This window comes from Hyperolius riggenbachi, chromosome 1 (assembly GCF_040937935.1).
Source record: "Hyperolius riggenbachi isolate aHypRig1 chromosome 1, aHypRig1.pri, whole genome shotgun sequence".
In the NCBI taxonomy this organism is placed as follows: Eukaryota; Metazoa; Chordata; class Amphibia; order Anura; family Hyperoliidae; genus Hyperolius; species Hyperolius riggenbachi.
In genome coordinates, this window is record NC_090646.1 from 606,393,676 (window position 1) to 606,410,825 (window position 17,150).

General features: G+C 43.9%; 1 protein-coding gene across 3 annotated transcripts in view; it reads left to right on the forward strand.

Moving 5' to 3' along the window:
* RGS7BP (regulator of G protein signaling 7 binding protein) overlaps positions 1 to 17,150 on the forward strand; it is a 153,747-nt gene that overhangs the window by 24,037 nt on the left and 112,560 nt on the right. The window contains exon 1 of one of the 3 annotated variants that reach the window (XM_068249737.1): positions 15,801 to 16,007. The exons of the other annotated variants lie outside the window; for them this stretch is intronic. The gene's annotated coding sequence lies outside the window, so the exon portion shown is untranslated. Of the gene's footprint in view, positions 1 to 15,800; positions 16,008 to 17,150 lie in introns of those variants that run through there. 3 annotated transcript variants of the gene reach the window in all.

The window sequence follows — 17,150 nt, forward strand, 5'->3', positions numbered from 1 at the left end:
TTGAAAAAATGCACCTTTATTTCTAAATAAAATATCGGCGCCATAAATTGTGATAGAGACATCATTTAAATGGTGTAATAACCGGGACAGATGGGCAAATAAAATACATGAGTTTTAATTACGGTAGCGTATATTAATTTCAAACTATACTGGCCAAAAACTGAGAAATAATTAATTGTTTTCATTTCTTTCTTAATCTTCCTGTTAAAATGGATTTAGAAAAAAATAATTCTTAGCAAAATGTACTACCCAAAGAAAGCCTAATTAGTGGCGGAAAAAACAAGATATAGATCAATTCATTGTGATAAGTAGCAATAAAGTTATTGGCGAATGAATGGGAGGTGAACGTTGCTTGGATGCATGAGATTTTCGGCACTGCGGTGCTGAACCGGTTAAGGTGTTGGGGAGGGGGGGCTTGGGCGCCTCTAAAGGCAGCCATACACTGGTCGATTGCCACCAGATCGACCAACAGATAGATCCATCTCTGATCGAATCTGATCAGGGAGGGATCTATTGCATGCCCAAACACTGCACACAGATTTTGAATCCATTTTAGCCTGAAATCGATTCACAATCTTTGGAGCTGCCTCTGCTGCCTGCCTCTCTGCCCCTGCTCCCCCCGCCAGCAGCCATACATTACCTTTTCCACTGGCGGCAAGTCCCCGGGTCCGCGCTAAACACTTTCTTCGGCTGGCCTTCATCTTCGCTTTACTTCCTGTCCTGTCCTGTGAGAAGGGGAAGTTCAAACAGTAGAGCGCCCTCTACTGTTTCAACTTCCGATGGTCACAGGACGGGACAGGAAGTGAAGTGAAGATGAAGGCCAGCAGGTGAAAGTGTTTAGCGCGGACCCGGGGACTCGCGCCAGGGGAACAGGTGAGATTATCGCTGCGTCGGTCGTTGCCGAATTGAATGCCATTAACGACGCGCTCCTGACCCGCCAGCGATCAAGCAAAATGTCCCGCCTGGACAGATCGACGGAATCGATCGATTTCGGATGGAAATCGGTTCGCATTTGCGTAATGGATTTCTCAGCAGATTCGATCACTGTGATCGAATCTGCTGTCTATCGGTGGGAAATTGCGTAAATGTATGGGCACCTTTAGTATAATAGCATTCAGTGTGTGACGGCTGAGGTGGGAGGTATGGGGGGGCACACTTTGGTGTCTCAGCCTTGGGTGCTGGAGGACCTTGTCCCATCTCTGACCACAAACAGTGTGTAGCAGTAGTACCTATTTGTTACATACATTTTTTTTTAAACACTAATGTTGTCAGGATTTAGCAGAGAATGAAATCTTCTTTGAGCCAAGGTGAAAATCCTGACCTGCTGAGGAGACAGACACAGGATGCCGGTGAAGGACACAGCCAGCCAGAGTGAATGAGAGAGATGCAGGCAGAGCAGACAAGGCTGACAAGGCTGTCAAGCTATCCGGAGTGGAGTTTGATGTCATGGCGTAGTTATCTGCTCAGAAGCAGATCAGTGTAAATGGAACACTTCCCAGCCCGGCATTAGCCGGCAGCCAGGCGTTGGTCCCCGGGGCCAGCAGGATGAAAGCCGGAGACACTAGCCAGCAAATATGCAGCATGACAGGTTAATCCTCCCACTACCGACAACACTCGAATTTACCAGATTAAAATATTTCTCAATAAGCATTTCGCCGTTTATTCCCAATTCTCCCAGGAGGCCCAGAAGAACAACAAAGTGGTAATTCATGCCTAGAGCGTGTTTGTATTGAACCACTTGTTGAAATATTTATGACTTTTTCATGTCATTGTAGTAAATGTTGTACTTCATGTGCATAACAATATGAAGTTGATGCTGTAGACAGGCAGGGCTTTTTAATGGAAGACTCAAGTTTGACTCAGAAGCAGCAATCCGCTGCAGGTCATTTATAGGCATAGTATAGCAAAGTTAACTTCTGTTCTTCGGGTACTGACACAGCCGGTGCCATATTAAAGAGAACCCAAGGTGGGTTTCTGACATGAATATTAGGACACAGAGCCTGGTTCTGCATATAATCACCAGTCTCTGTGTCCATATAGTGCACCCCCCCCTCCTGCTCTCTGCTGTCCCCCAATATATAAATCGACACGCTAGCGACATGCAGCTTGTCGCTAGCTGGCTGTTTACCTTTGTGCTGTCATTTACTCTACTCCCCCGCCTCCTCTATATCGCCGCTCCCAGCCTGCGTCCCTTCCCTCCCCGCCTCTGTAAGCCGATTGGAGGAAGCTTACGGAGGCGGGGAGGGAAGGGACGCAGGCGGGGAGCTGCGATATGGAGGAGGCGGGGAAGCAGAGGTAAATGACACCACAGAGGTGAACAGCCAGCTAGCGACAAGCTGCATGTCGCTAGCGTGGCGGTTTTTATTTTGGGGGACAGCAGAGCACAGGGGGGGCCTGGGGATGCACTATACGGACACAGAGGCTGGTGGTTATATGCAGAACCAGCTTTTGTGTCCTAATATTCATGTCAGAAACCCACCTTGGGTTCTCTTTAAGTGCCGGTACTAAGAACTAACATATAGAGAGACTGCACATCCAGGATTCCTCTTATTGTGTAACTGTCATGAACTGTACCTACTGGTATCCTGCTGGTGGCAGCACTTGTGGACTTTTGGTATGTACTTCCACTGTCCACCAGCAGATGCTCCCCTTTCAAGTTGCAAACTATGCAGTTCTTCAGCCCACCTGCAGGTGGAACTCTCTGAACTTTGGGAATGGTCACATGACCATCAGTCAGCCCATTTAAGACTTGCCTCTACCATCAGTGAGCTGCCAGATCATTTTGTCTGAAATCTGTGTGTGTCTGGTCACCAGTTCCTGCATCCTGTACCTTGTTATTTGATTCCCTAGTATTGACCTTCTGCCTGTTCTGACTACCCTTTGTTGGCTGGTTGTACCATTTGGATTGTTTTTTGATCCTCTGCTTGTCTAACCAACCTTGCCATTTCTGTACATATGACCATGTGAATCTGTGCTTGTACATTTGCCTTGTATATATTTGTTTGGTAGATAATTAGTTAGGATTGCCTTCTGTGGTGCACCTGTGTAAACATTTCAAAGGAAGGTGGGGATTCAATTACCTTCTGGTCATAGTGTCCTTATCTTATCTGAAATGGGAACTTTCTGTTATTTGCATTTTGAGATAAGCTTATCACTGAAGCTTAAAAAAATTCCCACAATCCTGTTGGCACTGCACACAGAAAAAAATAGGGGACCTATTTTAGAAAAAAAGGGGGGTTACATATACCTTATATCTGGGGCACTTACTATTTTTAAGGCATTTTTTTTATTTTTGGATGTTACTACCCCCTTAATCATTTGACCATTGTATTGTGTATGACCGGTGGTTGGTGATTATGTTAGGACAATTACATCTATCCATTCTGTGGCTGCATCATAAAGGCTACAAATTGTACAACATGAGCGGAATGTATTAAGCAAAGACACGTCTAATGGAACAGCGGGAATATTGTTTTAAAATGAAGAGGTGCTTACAGGATAACTGCACTTTTAAATTAAACTGCGGAGCTGAAATAGCTAACAGATGTACTGAAAAATAATGAATATAATTCAGTACATTTTGTCCAGAAAATGCCTCAGCTCTTTCCTAATCTATAAAGGAACGGAGATGTATTTAAAACCCAAAATCAGACAAGTTTTTTTTTCCCAGATTCATGCAGCCAGGCAACTTTTTTTTATTTATTTAAAAGCTTCTTGATTGGCCAGTGAGAGGGTGCAGACGCTGGTCACTTCCTGTATCACAGACTTTCATTGCTTTAAACTTCAGTCTCCTCTGCAGATTCAGTCTGTGCACACTCTCGTGCAGTCTAACCAGAAGGATAATGCAGAGATCCCAACTGTCCCTTTTTCAGTCCCTTTTTGGTTCCTCTTTGGGAACCAAATTCCTCCCTCCCTTTTTCTTTCTCATTTGTCCCTCTTTCAGAAATGATGCACAGATCTATCTAAATATACATACTGTATATTCTGGCTTATAAGACTACTTTTTAACCCAGGAAAATCGTATCCAAAGTCAGGGGACATCTTATACGCCGGGTGTCGTTTTATAGGGCGGGTGCTGAAATTTCCGAGTCGGACTGGAGAATCTACGGTTGCCGTGTACGGTGGGGGAGCTCAAAAACATCCGCGGCCGCATCCCCCCGTTTGCAGCGACCGTATGAAAGCAGCGAGGGCGGTACTGTACAAGTATGGTAGAAGAAAATCCACTGACCAGGATTCCTGGAAAGAAGTGACATAACATGGTCCCGATGACGAGGTGAGGGGGGAAGGGGCACCTGACTGGGAAGGCTTTGTATACAACAACCAGCCAATCACCAGTAAGATACATTGCTTGCCGCGATTGGCTGGTTGTTGTATACTGGGTACCACATACAGTGCAGCACCGGTATCTGTACCTGTTTATACAGTATAACACCAGTACATACAGTACAGTATACAAATGTCCAACAGTCAAGAGGGGTGGTCTTATAGGGCGAGTATATCCCAAAATGTATATTTTAACTAGAAAACTTGGGGGTCGTCTTATACGCCAGAATATACAGTATTTTTCTACTGAAAAGTCTGTTTAATTGCCTCCAAACTTTAATCACACTGGATACATTTTCTTCTTTTCAAATTTTAATATGAAGGGAACTTAATGATGATAAAGAGAATCAGCTGATGACCCGGTGTTGCCTGGGTATATATTTTGCTGGTGTTGGCTGCACCCACTTTCTCTAACCCTACCACACAATGACCAAGTTTGTGAGCTTTGGGGTCATTGTCATCAATAATTTGTATATTCCCATAGAAATTAAACAAATCAGATTGGCTGTTTGTGGCTCCTCCCCTCTCCAGCATTTGAACCCCAGTCAACCAATGGCCAACTGTAGCAGGTTGAGGCATCTGCTATTAACAGCGTAAAATGGCAGCAATTTAAATATTCCCCTTGAAAATCAACAGGTAAATTTTGATTGGCTACTATAGGCTCCACCCACTTCTGAACATTAACCTCAGGCACCCAGCGACCATCTGGGCAAAGTTTGAGAACCCTGCCATTAACAGTGTAAGAATGGCTGCAGTTTATATATTCCCAGTGAAATGTGTTTTTGGCTCCACCCACTTTTTGTAACCTTTTCACACACACTCACTCAATGACCAAGTTTGTGAGCTTTGGGGTCCTTGGCGACAATAATTTGTATTTTCCCAGTGAAATGAAACAAATCTGATTGGCTGTTTGTGGCTCCGCACTTTTTCTGAATTTGAACCCCAGGGACCCAATGACCAACTGTACCAGGTTTGAGGCTTGTGCCATTAACCCCCTTGGCGGTATGAAAAATACCGCCAGGGGGCAGCGCAGCAGTTTTTTTTTTATTTTTTTATTTTTTTTAAATCATGTAGCGAGCCCAGGGCTCGCTACATGATAGCCGCTGCTCAGCGGCATCCCCCCAGCCCCGCCGATCGCCTCTGGCGATAGGCGATCAGGAAATCCCGTTCAAAGAACGGGATTTCCTGGAGGGCTTCCCCCGTCGCCATGGCGACGGGGCGGGATGACGTCATTGGGAGACCCGATCCACCCCTTGGCGCTGCCTGGCACTGATTGGCCAGGCAGCGCAGGGGTCTGGGGGGGGGGGGGGCTGCGCACCGCACCGGATAGCGGCGATCGGGCGCGCGGCGGCGGCGATCGGGGTGCTGGCGCAGCTAGCAAAGTGCTAGCTGCGTCCAGCAAAAAAAAAATTATTTAAATCGGCCCAGCAGGGCCTGAGCGGCACCCTCCGGCGGCTTACCCCGTGTCACACACGGGGTTACCGCTAAGGAGGTTAACAGTGCAAGAATAGCAGCAGTTTTAATATTCCCCTTGAAAATCAACAGGTGAGTTTTGATTGGCTTTTTTAGGCTCCACCCACTTTTCTGAAGTTTGAGAACCCTGCCATTAACAGTGAAGAAGGGTTGCAGTTTACATTTTTCCAGGGAAATTGTTTTTGACTCCACCCACTTTTTGTAACCTAGGCACAGTCACTCAATGACCAGATTTTGAGCTTTTGGGTTCCTGGCATCAAAATTGTGTGAATAGAAGCAGTTTAACCAGCAAAGAAATCTGATTGGCTGTTTGTGGCTCCGCCCCTTTAGTGAATATGAACCACAGTCACTTAACCATTTCAGCCGCCCGGACGTGATCCTCATGTCTCTGCTGTGGTGCCGCGCTTCAGCGCGCTCCCGCGCTCGATCTCGGGCGTGCCCCCGTGCTGTCCCCAGGTAGCCCTGGGATCAGTGAACGGGAACATGGGTCCCGATCACCGATACGTGTCCCCAGCAGAAAAACCGAAGCTCTCTCACTAGAGGCTTCAGTCTTTCTGCAAAAAAAAAAGTTTCCCCGTCCTTCTTGTGCTTCCGGTGATCGAAAAGCACAAGGAGAAAAAAATAAACTCAAGGTGGCCATCTTGTGGCCAAATAGTAAAACTACATCTACATACATTTTACATTAAAATTTACACATATTTAGTTTATTTCCCACACCAAAATATTACCCAAATAATATTTTTAATAGAAAAAAAAAATGTACAATTAAAAAAAAAAAATTAATATATATATATATATATATATATATATATATATATATATATATATATATATATATATATATATATATATATATATATATATATATATATATATATATATATATATATAGTTAAGGGGGTATACTATGAACATTTTTTTAAATTATAAGCTTGTAAATAGTGATGGATTTAAATGGTGTCATAACCGAGACAAACGGGCAAATACATACATAGGTTTTAATTATGGTAGCGTGGATTATTTTAAAGTTATAATGGACGAAAACTGAGAAATAATGATTCTTTTTTCCATTTTTTTTCTTATTAATCCTGTTAAAATGCATTTTTAAAAAAATAATTCTTTGCAAAATGTACCACCCAAAGAAAGCCTAATTAGTGGCGGAAAAAACAAGATATAGATCAATAAATTGTGTTAAGTAGTGATAAAGTTATTAGTGAATGAATGGGAGGTGAAAATTGCTCTGATGCATACGGTGAAAAATCCCAGCGGGCTGAAATGGTTAATGACCGACTGTAGCAGGTTTGAGGCCTCTGCCATTAACAGTGTAAGAATGGCAGCAGTTTCCACATTCCCCTTTAAAATCAGTAGGTGAATTTTGATTGACTGTTGTAGGTTCCACCCACTTTTCTGAATATTAATCCCAGTCACCCAGTGACCTACTGTGTCAAGTTTGAGAACCCTGACATTAACAGTGTAAGAATGGCTGCCGTTAATATTTTCCCATGTAAAAAGTAATTTTTTTTTGGGCTCCGCTCACTGGGACATATGCAATTTACTTTTTCACCTGCGTTTTCTCCTAGGTGATATTTTTAAATTTGTCAATGAAATGCCTTTTAAGCCACCAACAAGCAAAAAAATATTCAAAATAATTTTGATAGTACATTTGCACTTACTTCTCAGTACTTTTTCAGTTGAAAAGTGCTGGAAAGTTATTTTAAATAGAAGATGAAAAATTATCTCCTAGGAGAAAACATAGGAGAAAGGTGGAATTGCATATAGGCCACTATTTTGATTGGCTGTTGTAGGCTCCACCCACTTTCCTGAATATGAATCCCAGTCATCCAGTGACCAGATGTGTCAAGTTTGAGAACCCTGTCAATAACAGAATGGCTGAAATCAATCTCACAAATCTCAATCTCACAAATCTGATTGGCTGTTTGTGGCTCCACCCCTTTATTGAATTTGGACCCCAGTCACCCAATGACTGACTGTATCAGGTTTGAGGCCTCTGTTATTAACAGTGTAAGAATGGTAGCAATGTAAATATTCCCCTTGAAAATGAATAGGTGCATTTTAATTGGTTGTTGTAGGCTCCATCCACATTTCTGAATATGTATCCCAGTCACCCATTAGCCAACTGTCAAGTTTGGGAACCCTGCCATTAACAGTGTAAGAATGGTTGCAGTTTATATTTTCCAATGTAAAAAATGTAGTTGGCAGCACCCACTTTTTCTAACCTTGACATACAGTCACTCAATGAGCAAGTTTATGAGCTTTGGGGTCCTCGTTATCAATAATTTCCATTTCCATTGAAATTAAACAAATCTGATTGGCTGTGTGTGGCTCTGCCCCCTTTCTGAATTTGAACCCCATTCACCCAGTGACCAACTGTACCAGGTTTGAGGCATCTTCTATTAACAATGTAAAAAGTGGCAGCAATTTAAATATTTCCCTTGAAAATCAACAGGTGAATTTTGATTGGCTGTTGTAGGCTCCACCCATTTTCCTGAATATTAATTCCAGTCACCCAGTGACCAACTATGCAAAGTTTGAGAATACTGCCATTAACAGTGTAAAGGCTGCCATACACTGGTCGATTGCCACCAGATCGACCAGCAGATAGTTCCCTCTGTGATCGTATCTGATCAAAGAGGCATCTATTGGCTGCCTACATTATTTCACTATGAAAACGATTCACAATCTGTGGAGCTGCCGCTGCCGGCGTCCCCCCCCCCTTCCCCCTGGCATACATTACCTGATCCGGCCACCGCGAGTCCGCCGGTCTCCGCTGTCTCTTCTCCGCTCTGGGCTCCAGCTTCACTTTACTTCCTGTCGGGGGAAGTTTAAACAGTGAAGCCAGCCTGAGCTCAGCGCGGAGAAGGGACAGCGGGGACATGCGCCGACGGAACAGGTAATGTATTGCCACTAGCGTCGGTCGTCGGACATTCGAACGCCACTATCGACGCACTCCCGACCCGCCGGCAATCGAGCGAAATCTTCCGCGCGGACAGATTGATGGGAACGGTCGTTTTTGTACGGAAATGGATCGTTTGGTCAGCGTTTGCGCAATGATTTCACAGCAGATTTGATCAGTGATCGAATCTGCTGTATATCAGCGGGAAAAGTGTATGGGCCATGCCGGCTCACTTCCGCATCTGCAGCCACGTCCTACTAGTTTCGTGACAATTGGCTCATCAGGAGCATCAGGATGAGGCGATTGTGACCCATCTAGCCGAGCGTCATCTTCGAAGGGTGAGTACCCACTTCTGAGGGTGAGGTGGTGGTGGTCATTCCAAATAAATCCGGGATACAAGTCTGGCACGGAAGTAGAGAAAGTGGAAATAGAGGACTTTGTGTATATTACATATAGTCTGAGGCTAGGTTCACAGTGGGAGGTTACGCTGTGTTCCCTGTTCAACAGGAACACAATGCAACAAAAAAGTCACACTGCACATTACCGCCGCCTTAGGGCCTGTACACACTGCTGCGCTTGCGCTGCACTTTTCAAATCGCATGTGCTTTTTAATCACAAGGTCTTTTGAAAAATAATGAAAATCGTGAAGACCTGTACACACTGGCGCAATGCGCTTTTTCTATTCTCATAAAGGCTTGCGATTTAAAAATCGCATGCGATTTTAAAAGCGCAGCAGTGTGTACAGACCCTTACGTCGCATAAAGTAGGTACAGTGAAGCATTAAGACAATGAAAAGCATGCTTCCCTGTACCTGTTAACGTCTGCGTTTAGAGGTAACGCCTGCATGCAGTGCGTTACCATAACGCAACACATTACACTGTAACGCTAACACCGCACTGTGAATGTCGCATAGACTTCTCATTGCCGTCTGGTAAGCAGCTTTATAAGACCTTATAATACGCGACCATAACGTCCCGCTGTGAACCTAGCCTGAAACAATTTATTCTGAGTCTGTTAGAAATATGCTGGGATGACAAATAGGTAAGGAGAGTTAATTAATGAGATAAGTTTTGTGACTCATCCTCCATGTATGAACGCTTCAGCCTGCCGCCATAGGGTTCTGCTGAACGGACCCGCAGCCAGTGACTATGTATGGACACAGAGACAATGAGCTGTGTTGGGCAGATGCACACAGGCATGTCATTAGATTCCACACGGTTCTGCTAGATAAGGACTGCTAATGATAGAACTGGGACAAGTGGCCCCCGTACTCCAAGATAATATGCTAGAGGAAACAAAGGGAAGGCTGCAGCGTAAGCTAAAATGACATGTTTAGTGTGAGACGCTCTTACATTAGCCACAAGCATAGCAGGCCAATCCCAATTACAATTAGTATTTCCACGCTGAATTATCCACCGGAGAATTTCTATTGATATACGAGGCCGCAACGTAACCAATGATATATGGGCAACTATCTCAATAATGCGGCCAGACGTGGGATCAAACCTCCGGGAGATTCAATCGCTCATAAGGGAGGAGCTTGAGGCCGCCTTACACTGACACGTTTTCATTGTGTTACCCTTTTTTACCACAGGGTAACACTATAGCAATGAAAATGGGGCCTTGCATAGCGGTGTGGTGCGATGCGCTGGAAGTAACAAATTTACTGCTACGACAACAGTGCGTTATCAGCCACAAACTGCGGCGATGTGCGGCAGTCATCTAAGTCTATGGCACCGCAGATATTTTAAATGCATTGTGCGGAATCATATTTTGACAATACGCTTATGTGCATTTCCTATTTCCGTCACCGGAAGTGACGATTGAAAACGTTGCGGTGCGATCAGAAATGCAGATTTCTGATGTGAAACCGCCCTAAATTTTCACCAGTCTTTTTTGCACTGAAATTTGCATTTTTGCCTGACTTGCAATTTTTGCTAAAATTCTATGGAGTTTTTGCAATGTGCAGTTTCATGAAAATAAGAAATCTCTTGAAAAGGTGATGTCCTGTGGCAAAAGGTGATGTCCTGTGACAATTGCCTTCAATGTATTTGGTGAAAATGTGTTTTTTATGCACATATATTTTCATGAATATTCTCATTTGTGCAAAAAAATGTCACATCTTGTGCATGGCTAAAGGGATTTCCTAATAAACAGGCCCTAAGTGGGGAAGCTCGACACCTTCACCTCACGAGTGCAAACCACCAACTCTGGCGCTCCCCAAGGGTGTGTCCTGCCCACTATCTTGCTCTCCCTATACACAAACTTCTAGGGAGGATAAAAGTATATACAGGTAGTCCCCGACTTACGAACGACACGCCGATACGAACGGCATGGATTCTGTGTTTGCATGGGAACAAGTCAAAAAATATATGTACTCACAAAGGTGGGTTGCAGTTCCTGCAGTCACCAGATGGGCCTGCAGGGAATTAACCATCCTTGCTCGGTACCCTTGGTCCTGCTGGATACTGAATGGTCGTTCTCCTGTAGTACGATAGATTTTCCAGAACAACTGCAAAGTTATGACTGGCAATGGATAGGATGGAGGGAGCAAATGTGTCTTCTATTTTAGTGTTTTAAAATAAAAAAAGAGGTACTCGCTTACCTCTCCAGAAGATATAGACACCAGGTCAACTGGAAAAATTTTTTTATTCAAAAAGCAATCTGACAACGCGTTTCATGGGTCATGGTCCACTTCCTCTGGTCAATGCAAAATGCCTTGATAGCATAGGGGATAGAGTGTAGATTAGAGGAGCCTACACGCTATCCCTTTGCTATCAAGGCCTTTTGTATTGACCTGAGGAAGTGGGCCGTGAAACGCGTTGTCAGATTGCTTTTTGAAGACATTTTTTTCCAGTTAAACTGATGTCCATATCTTCTTGAGAGGTTCGGGATTTCCTCTCTTTTTTTAGTTTTATTTATATTATAAATCACTAAAATATAAAACACATTGGGTGACTCCATCCGACCTATTGCGCATATTAGAACACACTCGAGTCTCCCTCGATTTGATCAAATTTTGGAATTAGTTGGTCGATAAGACCGCCAAATCGCTAGATATATGCCCGCCTAGATGTATGGCAATTTATGAACAGAGATTGCTGAGTGAGGCTGGTTTCAGACGGACTACCCAGTGGTTTAAAGTGATCCTAAAGTAAAAAAAAATGAGTTTTACTCACCTGGGGCTTCCAATAGCCCCCTGCAGCTGTCCGGTGCCCTCGCCGTGTCCCTCCGATCCTCGTGTCCCCGGCGGCAGCCACTTCCGGTTTCGCTGTCAGGAGCCGACAGGCTGGGAACGCAAGTGATTCTTCGCGTTCCCAGCCACAATTGCGCCCTCTATGCTGCTATAGCATATGGCATGAAGCATAGGACACGGCGAGGGCACCGGACAGCTGCAGGGGGCTATTGGAAGCCCCAGGTGAGTAAAAGTCTTTTTTTTTTTTTTGACTTAAGGTTCGCTTTAAGAGCGTTGTGGTGCGATGAACGTAGTGCAACGCTAAAAATAGCCTGCAGGGGTTACTGTGGCAATGCACGCTAATCTCTCCTTTGGCTGCAAGCCAAGCAGGAAGTGAGCCTCTCTAGCGCTCACTTCCTGTGGCCAAAATTTTAATTGTGCGGAATTGTATTGAAAAGAATACGCTTGTGCGCAGCAATGCGTACACCAGATATTTTCAAATCTCTGCATCGAATAGTCTTACATGGCTTTCGTTCACCGCACGTCACCACACATGTTGCCCGACTATGCGCTGTTGCTCTCGCATTAAATTGGACACTTACAGTGGATTGTGACGCACTGCGCCAGGTAGGAAATGCCCCATAGACTTATTGGCATGGTGTTACTCTGCGGAGAAACAGGGTAACGCAATACGCCAGTGTGAAAAGTTTCACTTTAATTTTAACTCAGAAATCCTGCGCTGGTGATGCTACCGGTGCAGGTTGCCAGCCGGCCAGCCGGCATATTTTTGTGTGTTTGCAAGGAATCGGTTATTATTTCCGTTGTCCCTCATAGTCCCATGCTGCAGCAGCGTGTGCCACCAAGGCCAAGATTTAATCACTGAGAGCTCCTATGTGTATGTATTAAACATGGTTCATGTAACAATTATTCCCTTCCCTCTCCCGGTGTACTTCATGTATTTAACAAGTGATTGCTGCATGCTTCTCATTTGATTAATCATCCATCCATGTTATTGTCCAATAAATTATACACCACTTAGTTAATAGGTTTGTGTAATTAAATAAACATATTGAGTTACCTTAGGGCAGATGAGTAGCAGATTATCACCGAGCTCTGAAGTTAGATGCAATTAATTTTCATAATACAGTACGCTGGAGCGAGGAACCTGTCTGCTTTTTAATAGCAATAATTTAGGAGATCCTATAAAACATTTCAACTCAGATTGAAAGAGAGGGAAAAATGTTTCGGACGTCTGCCTGAGATAAAGGCAGTTATGTATATTAACCTTCTTCCAATGCCCAGCAATAACACAGCTAAGCAAAATGTTATTGTAAGAGGAATGACTTGAAGGACAACTGAAGTGAGGGGATATGGAGGCTGCCATATTTATTTCTTTATAAAGTGAACCTGAGGTGAAAATAAATTGATGAGATAAACAATTGTATTTATCCACCTACTCCTAAAAATATCTTTTTAAGACAGCCCATGGTTTTATTTTATATTTAAAAATTTATAAATTAGTTTAAATGTTTTATTGTCTTTGCACAAATGCAGTCTATCAAGTGTCCCAGAGTTAAAATACAGGAACTTTTGACCTTTTCTATATCTCCCCTGCCCAAAGAAGTTGTATTCTGCCAGGAAAACTTTTATAGTTGTAAATAGCTTATCAGTGAGGTTTTTGTTATTCCCAACAAGGTACCGTCAAGACAGAGGCTGTCACTTGCATAGCTGAAAATTAACTCTTTCACTTAGCAAAATAAAAAAAATGGAAACAGCCTGGTTATTAATATGCTTGTCACTGTACATACACATTTATCTCATCATGTCAATTCAAGATTAGCTGCATGCCTGTTTTGGGTGTTTTTCAGTCACTACTGCGGCCAAATAGCTCAGCAGGGCTGCCGGGCAACTGTTATTGTTTCAAAGGAAATAAATATGGCAGCCTCCATATTCTTCTGACTTAGTTTCTCTTTAAAAGAGGAAATGTAGTGAAAATATGGTAAATAATGTAATTAATAAAGTAGCTAATTTTTTTTACAATATAAATTATTTACTCAGTGTTCGCCCGTTGTAAAATCTTTCTTCTCTCTGATTTACAATCTGACATTTATTACAGGTGGTGACCTCTTTAGTTCTGTCAGGTGCAGCTTGCAGAATGTTTGTTTCTGAGAATTTTGAAGCCAATGAAGATAATGCCTGGTCTCCCATAATGCTCTGGGAGGAGAATTCTGCATAGCTAAGCAGCCTAGGCTAAGCTTTATTGGAAGGGTGGGGCTACATACAAATACACAGCAATATATAGATATGGCAGGTGTTTCTGATTACCATACAAAAGGGTATCCTGAATAATTGACTGCGTTCTACTATATGCCACTACAGTGCCACTTTAAAGCAAACTGGTGCTAAAAGCCCATGTCCACATAAATGTTCTCTGCACACTGCCCCCCGTCCCCAAGGCCTTCATGGTGATCCCCATCCCCTAAAATAACCTATAATCACTAGGTTCTCTGAAACTTCCAGCAATAGTATCACACCAGCTTCAGTCAGGTGATCATCAAGTTATGGAGGCTCCCAGCAACATTTTGGAGGAGACATTCCTTACCTGTGCCATTATTTTAAGGGGATCATACCCCAAGTATACTAAACTATAATGATGTGGAGGGTGTGGTTGCGGCAATGTGAATTCAAGAGGCAGCAAAGTTAGAATGGCACCGGGTGGGGTGGGGGGGGGGGGGGTATAGGATATATACGGTCTTGAGGAAGCCCAGATTATGGGGCTCAACAATTGTCGACCCTCCTCTGTGCCTCTTCATTGACTTCAATTGTGCCTGATAAGTATTTATGTGATTTGTATCTTCTGCTTCTTGCAAAAGGAAACATTTTTAAAACCTTAAAGGAATTATCAGGCAAAAAAAAAATGAGTTTCACTTACCTGGGGCTTCTACCAGCCCCATGCAGCCTTCCTGTGCCATCATAGTCACACACTGCTGCTCCAGTCTCCCGCTGCCAGCTAGTTTTGTTTTTATGCCTTAGTAGTGCACCATGGGGCTGGTAGAAACCCCAGGTAAGTGAAACTCTTTTTTTTTTTTTTTGCCTGATAATTCCTTTAAGAGGATTTATTAAAGGTGTTGGAGATTGTTATGCAAGTTGCTCCTGGATCCATTCTCTACTATTTAGGTTATAGCAGGAGTAGGGGACCTATGGCTCGGGAGCCAGATGTGCCTCTTTTGATGGCTACATCTGGCTCACATACAAATCAGTAGGGGTTGATACACTAAGCTACACTACTCAAGCAACGCAGCTTAGTGTGGCAGCGCAAGTAACATTTTCAAAGTATGCACGCTACTGCTGTAGAATGCACTACTAACTTACTCACACTACCCCAAAACGAACGGCTGCTCCAGTTGTTCCACTCTGCACCTAGTCAGGTTCAGTGACTTTGTAGGATGAGATCCCCACACTTTGATTGGCCCAATAGGCTGCCTGCCGCTTGACAGGCAGCCTATTGGGCCAATGTGCGGGGATCTTGTTCTACAAAGTGAATCAACCCCCAAGTCAGCTAGCTATTTGTACAAGCTGTTATTTCGGCTTTCTGGCTTTCAGGGAAATTGCTGATGTTGCTGAAACCCAAGAGAAGCTGAAGATGTGTCTGACACTTCCGCTGCCCAGCGGATCAACCATATACACATCTCCATGGCAACAGGGACGTGATGCCTCTGCTGCGCATGCACACTGTCGCAGTTTGAAACATATTGTATGGCTCTCACGGAATTACATTTTAAAATATGTGGCGTTTATGGCTCTCTCAGCCAAAAAGGTTCCTGACCCCTGGGTTATAGGATATAAAGGGGGCGGGGCTAGGATATGAAGGGGCGGTTGTGAAGTGTAGAAGAGTGGGGACGCAGCTGAAAAGGCTCAGACTGGCTCCATGGCTGTGTCCTTATTATAAGGCTGGGTTCACAACTGTTAAAATTCACGTGCCAATGTGTGACAATGCAGACACTGACTTTTTTTAGTGGATTTTTTTCTGAGTGGGCCTCCCATGGCTACTCTGCAGGGCCTATCACAGAGGAAGTGCCACCATTTTTAGGAGAATAGGAAGCCCTGTGCGTCGCCGTGGCTGTAAGTAACCTTCACACACTGAACAGCCAGCAGTAACACAAGTGTGTCTTGTCAGAGGCTGTGACGTTACTGTGAGACCCCGAGTCCCAGAGCGCAGGAAGGATCAGGTGCTTCTCATCACAAGAATGTTGGCTTAGCTTGTTGGTACCAAGAGCTAAAACGCTTTAAAATCCCTTCTGGACCAATTCACACGTAAGCATGAGAAATGATACTAAGTGGGGCCACTGGGACAGCCGAATAGAGAAATATTACACTGAATAGGAGCTGCTCGGGGAAAACCGCTAGAAACGGCTCCTAGTGAGACCAGTAATTGCCAGGATCTATTAGCAATTCCTTTTATCCAATATCCACAATCCCCTAATAAGGGGAAACACTCATTTTTCCATATATCACAATGAGCTACTGCAGAACAGAAGGAGAATACTCCATATGAGGGTCATGTATGAAGATCATGTGTTATCCGTGTGTGATCTCTCCCTTGGCATGAAAGCGGATATACTGCTTATAGCATCCCCCCCCCCCCCCCCCCCCGATCAACTAGAGTAGTTCTGTTATTTTAGCAATATTCCTATTTAATTAGCAGATAGGGCTTGTTCACACCTAGAGTGTTTTTGGGAGCGTTTTCAGGGAGTTTTTTTTAAGCGCTGACAATTTCAGAAATCGCCCTAAAAGCACTTGTGCAATGATTCCCTATGAGAGTGTTCTAATATGAGCGGTTCAACTGTGATCCGCTCCCCACAGCGCTGCCTGTACCGTTTTCTGGGCGATTTGTCTACAATGGAAGGTATAGGGAAATCACTAAGCGCTGGAAAAAGTGCTTTGTATAGCGATTTCCCGAGCGCTTTCAAGAATAAATACATTGTATTTATTCATTTCTGTGGTGAAAGAGTTCACTTCCTGACTGACATCAGGAAGGGAAAAAAAAAACTCTGCAAAAGCGCTTATGAAGCGTAGGGAATAAATTGCTCTGGCGATTTATAATGTGAACAAGGCCTAACTTTATTGTATTTCTGACACCTAGGCGATAGACACAGCTCATATCGGGGGCACCGCACCGGAGATATGAAGCTTCGTATGACTCAGCGCCACGGTGCGGCGACAGGGTTATATACATGGGCCCGCCCGGCCAGTGACATACTTCCT